This window comes from Carassius carassius, chromosome 47 (genome assembly GCF_963082965.1).
Source record: "Carassius carassius chromosome 47, fCarCar2.1, whole genome shotgun sequence".
NCBI classification, from domain to species: Eukaryota; Metazoa; Chordata; class Actinopteri; order Cypriniformes; family Cyprinidae; genus Carassius; species Carassius carassius.
In genome coordinates this window covers 11,101,853-11,108,058 of record NC_081801.1, presented here as the reverse complement: position 1 = coordinate 11,108,058, position 6,206 = coordinate 11,101,853, and the positions used below count along the sequence as shown (strand labels likewise).

At 39.0% G+C, this 6,206-nt stretch overlaps 1 long non-coding RNA gene across 1 annotated transcript; it reads left to right on the top strand.

Moving 5' to 3' along the window:
* The first annotated feature begins 4,086 nt into the window (after nucleotides 1-4,086).
* On the top strand, nucleotides 4,087-5,601 carry LOC132130233 (uncharacterized). The gene is made up of 3 exons (XR_009428691.1): nucleotides 4,087-4,391; nucleotides 4,473-4,600; nucleotides 5,419-5,601. It is a non-coding gene; the product is annotated as an uncharacterized LOC132130233 (long non-coding RNA).
* The last annotated feature ends 605 nt before the right edge of the window (nucleotides 5,602-6,206 follow it).

Sequence of the window (6,206 nt, the reverse complement as noted above, 5' to 3'; positions counted from 1 at the left end):
ATGTTCAATTGGATGTAAATCTGGAGATTGATTTGGGCAATCTAAGACTTTACATTTCTTTGCCCTGATAAAGTCCTTGACTGAACTGGCAAAGTGTTTTGGGTCATTGTCCTGATCCAATATGAAGTGCTTTCTAATGATTTTGGTGGCATTTTCTTGAATACTGGTGGCCAAGATGATTTTGTACCCTTCCAAATTAATTCTGCTACTGCCATCATACATTAAGTCTTCATTAAAATGAAGAGGCTGTATTCTAGAGACAGTCATGCATGCCCATGCCATGACACCACCTCCACCAAGCTTTACAGATGAGGTTGTCTGCTTAGAATCAATTGCAGTTCCTCTTCTTTACACTTTTGCTTTCCAAGCACTTAAATGAAGGTTAATCTTTTTCTCATCGGTCCATCAACTCAGTTCCTAAACTCTTACTTGCTCACATTTGTGAAGAATCTTTCCTTTCTATTTTTGGTGCTAATCAGAGGTTTGCATCTTGCTGTGTAGCTTCTGTAATTCTGTGTCATTCTCCTGTGGACTGTAGATTGACAGAGGTTGTTTCTGATTTTACAGACATATATTTTACGGTTCATTTTTACAGCTCTAATGATTTGTCTATCATCAACTACTGTTGTTTTTCTCAGCTTATCAGGTCGTCGTTGTCTGCTGATGTTGCCCATGGTTTCCAAACTTTTGATTTCTCCATGCCTTTATTTTTCCTATAATTCTAATTGACATCCTCTTTTCTTTTAGCATCCAATTTGCTTGCTTTTCTTTCAGAGTCAGCTTCCTCGTCTTCATCCTGGTTTGTGTGTCATCATCGAATGCAAGACTTAGAATGCAGAAGCAATGGATATAACCGATAAGACACATTCCCTGCTTTTAATATCTGAAGAATTAATACAACAGGACACAGCTGAACACTTAGAAAGACCCGTGAGGCAACTGTTCCAATACTCATGCTCACATCAGATAGGGAGATTAAACTCTAAAGTTGCTGATTTACTTATCTGGTAAAACATCTTTGTGTTGAATCACCCAATAATAAAATTTGACATTCTGTAGTTTTGTCCCATATTAATTTTTTAATCATATTTACAGATTTCTTGACTCCAGAACAAATAGAACAATTTTGTCTTTACTGTTCAAATACTTATGGAGAGCACTGTATCATGGTTTCTGTTGGTTTTCTTTATTATTGTTCCAAAATGGAAGTCTATGGCAGCTCTATGAGTCATACATAGGAAAATTATCAGATTTGGCACACTTACTGAGGTAGCATGATATGACCAGTTCATTATGGGTTGAAGTGACTTGCAGCAGGACGCGCTGCAGGTGCCATACCACACAGTGATGCAGCTAGTATGGATGCTCTGGATGGTGCTCTGTAGAAGGTGCACATGATGGGTGCCGGGGCTCTGGATCTTCTCAGTTTGTGGAGGAAGTAGAGATACTACTGTGTTTTCTTGGCCAGTATGCGGTGTTGTCAGCCCAGGAGAGGTTCTCTTTGATGTGCACACCCAGGAACTTGGTGTCTCCACAGTCGCACCGTTGATGGTTACAGGAACATGTTGAGTGTGCACTCTCCTAAAGGCAACAACAATCTCCTACGTGTTCTCCAAATTCAGAGAGAGATTGTTGTCATTGCACCACCCGGCCAGGTGACTCACCTCACTCCTGTAGTTTGTCTCATCTCTGTTGCTATTTAGACCCACTACAGTTGTGTCATCCACAAACTTAATGAAGAGATTGGAATTGTGTGATGGTGTACAGTCGTGTGTCTGCAGAGTGAAGAGGAGGGGACTCAGCACACATCCTTAGGGGGCCCCAGTGTTCAGTGTGATGGTGCTGGATGTTTTCCTGCCGACCCGTACTGCCTGAGGTCTTCCAATCAGAAAGTCCAACAGCCAGTTGCACAGCCAAGTGTTGAGCCCCAGTTGGACCAGTTTGTGAATGAGCTGTTTAGGGATGATTGTGTTAAGTCTATGAACAGCATTCTGATGTATGAGTCTTTTTTTTTTTAGATGTGTGAGTGCTGAGTGGACGGCAGTGGCGATGGCATCATCGGTCGAGCAGTTGGATCGATATGCAAACTGGAAGGGGTCCAGGGGAGGGGGGGCAGACTTTATATGGTGCATGACTAGCCGTTCAAAGCACTTCATGAAAATAGGAGTAAGTGCAACTGGACGAAAGTCATTGGAGCAGGATGGAGACTGCTTCTTCGGGACTGTAATGATGGTGGTAACTTTGAAGCATGTGGGGACAACATCCTGACTTAGTGATATGTTGAAAAATTCTGTGAAGACATTAGTGAGTTCCACTCCACAGTCTCTCAGTACATGCTCATCTGTCGCGGGCATTTTGGATCGTTACAGGAGAAATTCTATGGTGAACTTTTCAAGCAGACTGACTTCAGCCTTTTTTCTGGTGAAATAAAGGTTTGTATTGGTCTTTTTATCACTGAATCATTACCGATTGGCAAAAATGTGCCGTTCTGATTTTAAAATATCACTTATATGATGGATCATAAAGCATCATGCATTTGCGAGCACCAGAGATAACGTTACCTATTTTTTTCTGTCTGATGTGTGTTTCATTTTTTTTCACAGTAAAAATACATTTCTAATCATTTATTTATTTATTAGTATTATTATTTGAAATCCAGGTAAGTGTCAATTAATCTTGGACTAAAATATATTGTTTTTTTCCCTCAGACCTGCTCTTGACTGTCCGTGGTGGCAAACCCACAGCCTTTCACTCGATGTGACCCTTTTATCTCATCTAATTTGAATTATTGCCATACATTGATAATAAAATTGCTATAAACCATTAAAAAATAGCTGTTACTATTATTAAAAAGATCCGGTAATGTTACTGTGGTTATACCCCTTTAGTTAAAGGGTTAACGTTAGTTCACCCAATAAACAAAATTATGTCATTAATAACTCACCCTCATGTCATTCCAAACCAGTGAGACCTCCATTTATCTTTGGAACACAGTTTAAGATATTTTAGATTTCGTCTGAGAGCTTTCTGTCCCTCCATTGAAACTGTGTGTACGGTATACTGTCCTTGTCCAGAAAGGTAATAAAATCATCATCAAAGTAGTCCATGTGACATCAGAGGGTCAGTTAGAATTTTCAGTTAGAAAAAAACATTTTGGTCCAAAAATAGCAAAAACTACGACTTTATTCAGCATTGTCTTCTCTTCCGTGTCTGTTGTGAGAGAGAGTTCAAAACAAAGCAGTTTGTAATATCCGGTTCGCGAACGAATCGTTCGATTTAACTGGTTCTTCTTGAACCAGTTCACCAAATCGAACTGAATCGTTTTTAACGGTTCGCATCTCCAATACGCATTAATCCACAATTTGGAATGACATGAGGGTGAGTTATTAATGACATAATTTTAATTTTTGGGTGAACTATCCCTTTAAGTTTTCTGGAAGTGTGTGTCTGTGTGTGTGTGTGTGTGTGTGTGTGTGTGTATGTGTGTCTAATATCTTCTTGCTTAGAAAGAAAATGTTGTGCCCTCCACTGCCCCAATTACATGCCCAAATGAGCCACCAACTCCCACACCTCCTTGCCAAAGAGAAGATGATGCAACAATGCTGGATCCGGATACACCTATTGTTTTGTATGTCATCCCATTTTTTGTAAGTCCCACATCTCAAAATAAGAAATTAATATATTTTATATAATATATAGTAAGATTTGTTGCTATGTAAATACTACATGTTTCTGTGCATGTGTGTCAGAGAGAGCATAGGTACATAATTGTTTAAACTGCTGGAATGTTTAAAATGTAAGTGACAATTTTGTCTACTGCCCAAAATGTGTGCTAAAGTCTTGTACTACAGTGTGCAGCTCGCTTGTAGTGCAAACGTAATGTAGATATGGATGTGAAGTAGGGATGTAAACCATTAATCAACAATCGATTAATTGTCGATAAGAGATGCAATCTATTAAAGCTATCGATGGTCGATTAACCCATTTCATTTTGGGCTGCGTGCGGCTCGTGCGCAAAACACGTGTGAGCGGCTGTGAGTGACGGTGACAGTATATAAATGAATCATCATTCATTCATAATGGGCAAATTTTTTTTGCAACTAACATTACTGCATATTTGTGGTAGTTTATATATTTTAGCCCATTTTTGTGCTTGGCAATAATTGCTGCTAGAAAATGCAGCATCTTCTCCTCTCATCTCATTTATTTAGAATGCCAGACAAAGATGTTATAACATTGCTTTTAATTTCTGCTGCTCTTGGTAGGATATGTTGGACATTATGTGTCTGTGTTTTTTTAATTTGCACATTGTCAGTGGATCAACAGCAGAACTTTACACTTCAGTCTACACTTTTATGGGATTTTGGACTCACGCTAATTTGACCTGTTTAGTTAATCTGGCCCTATATTCTTAATGACAACTCGCTAATGTTTTTAGTAGTGTTGATGAATGTAATATTATTTTCCTACAGATGCAAAGGGAAATCTTGCATTAAAGCTGTTGCCTGTTTTGCGTCCACCTCCATCCTACAAAATTGGCAGAAAAACAGTCCGGCCCAGCATTGATGAAAGCAAAAAAGCTTTCATTGACATTCAGCCTGTAAGTACGACTCAAGAAATTTACTTCAATCATTTAATGACTTCACCAGGTTGAATACACTACCGTTCAAAAGTTTGGGATCGGTATGATTTTTTATGCTTTTAAATTAAGTCTCTTCTGCTTACAAAGGCATTTATTTGATCCAAATACAGCAAAAAGAGTAATGTTGTGAAATATTGTTACAATAAATTAATATTTGCTTTTTGAATATATTAAAAACATTTTTATTTTCTGTGATCAAAGCTGAATTTCCAACATCGTTATTCCAGTCTTATATATAGTAACATGTTAACAAGATATGCTCCATAAGAACTTTGTAATTTAATTTATAATGTATCTTGGATAAATAAGTCGGAGCTCACAATTTTTTTTTCTGTAGATAATTTTCATTACTAAATTTTCATTACATCTTATTGACAAATTCTTGTGTCCTAGCTATAATTAATTTGACTAGACAAATAAAAAAACAGTCTTTTTTTTCAGTTTCACACTCTAGCAAGTTAAGGTCTTTTGCAGGGCAGAATTTTAAATGTAGAATTAAAAGTGTTAAATTAAAGTATTGTAACGTGTTACCAAAACTCTTTTGACTTGCTTTGCATCCCTGTCAGTGGCTCTGTCAAAGTGGGCCAGATCAAGCTGTAATAATTCTCAGGTTTTTTGCCTCATCCAAAGCTCTGGCTATACAAGACCTATTGTTTCTAAAGACTGCTTGATTGAATAAACAGTTTCGATTGACTCCCCAACCCACCACCCATACCCACACCCCCGACACTCCCATTCTGTTTCATGTTTATTCATTTGCATTATCTGTCCTTTAGGTTGGAACAAATATGGTGGAGTACCTCCAGCAGGCTGAAGCATCAAGACCTTACCCTTATGTCCTGTCACTTGAAAATGGACACATTGACTCGCAGGCATTTGTCATCCTCGCAGGAGAAGCTTTGGAGCAAAGTACTCTCATTGGGGCAGTAGATGTATGCTTCAAATCGTTTTATGTTTTTGATGTAAACTACCCGAAACAGTGTTTCTATATTCGGGAGTTTATTCATTATATTTTTGAGTTGGAGGGAAGTGAATCTCCAACAGTGAAATTTTTGCACTGGGCACTACATTCTTGCAAGTAGATTATAAGAGGTTCTTTGAACAAACAGTGGTTCAAGAACACGAGGTAGCATTTTAGTTTAAATTTTATTTGCTTTATTTGTTAAATTTTACATGAGATTATGAGGGGGAAGGGGGAGGGGGAAGTCGTGGCCTAATGGTTAGAGAGTCGGACTCCCAATCGAAAGGTTGTGAGTTGGAGTCCCGGGCCAGCAGGAATTGTGGGTGGGGGGAGTGCATGTACAGTTCTCTCTCCACCTTCAATACCACGACTTAGGTGCCCTTGAGCAAGGCATCGAACCCCCAACTGCTCCCCGGGCGCCGCAGCATAAATGGCTGCCCACTGCTCCGGGTGTGTGCTCACAGTGTGTGTGTGTGTGTTCACTGCTCTGTGTGTGTGCACATCGGATGGGTTAAATGCAGAGCACAAATTCTGAGTATGGGTCACCATACTTGGCTGAATGTCACTTTTTTTTCTGGGAAGTCGTGGCCTAATGGTTAGAGA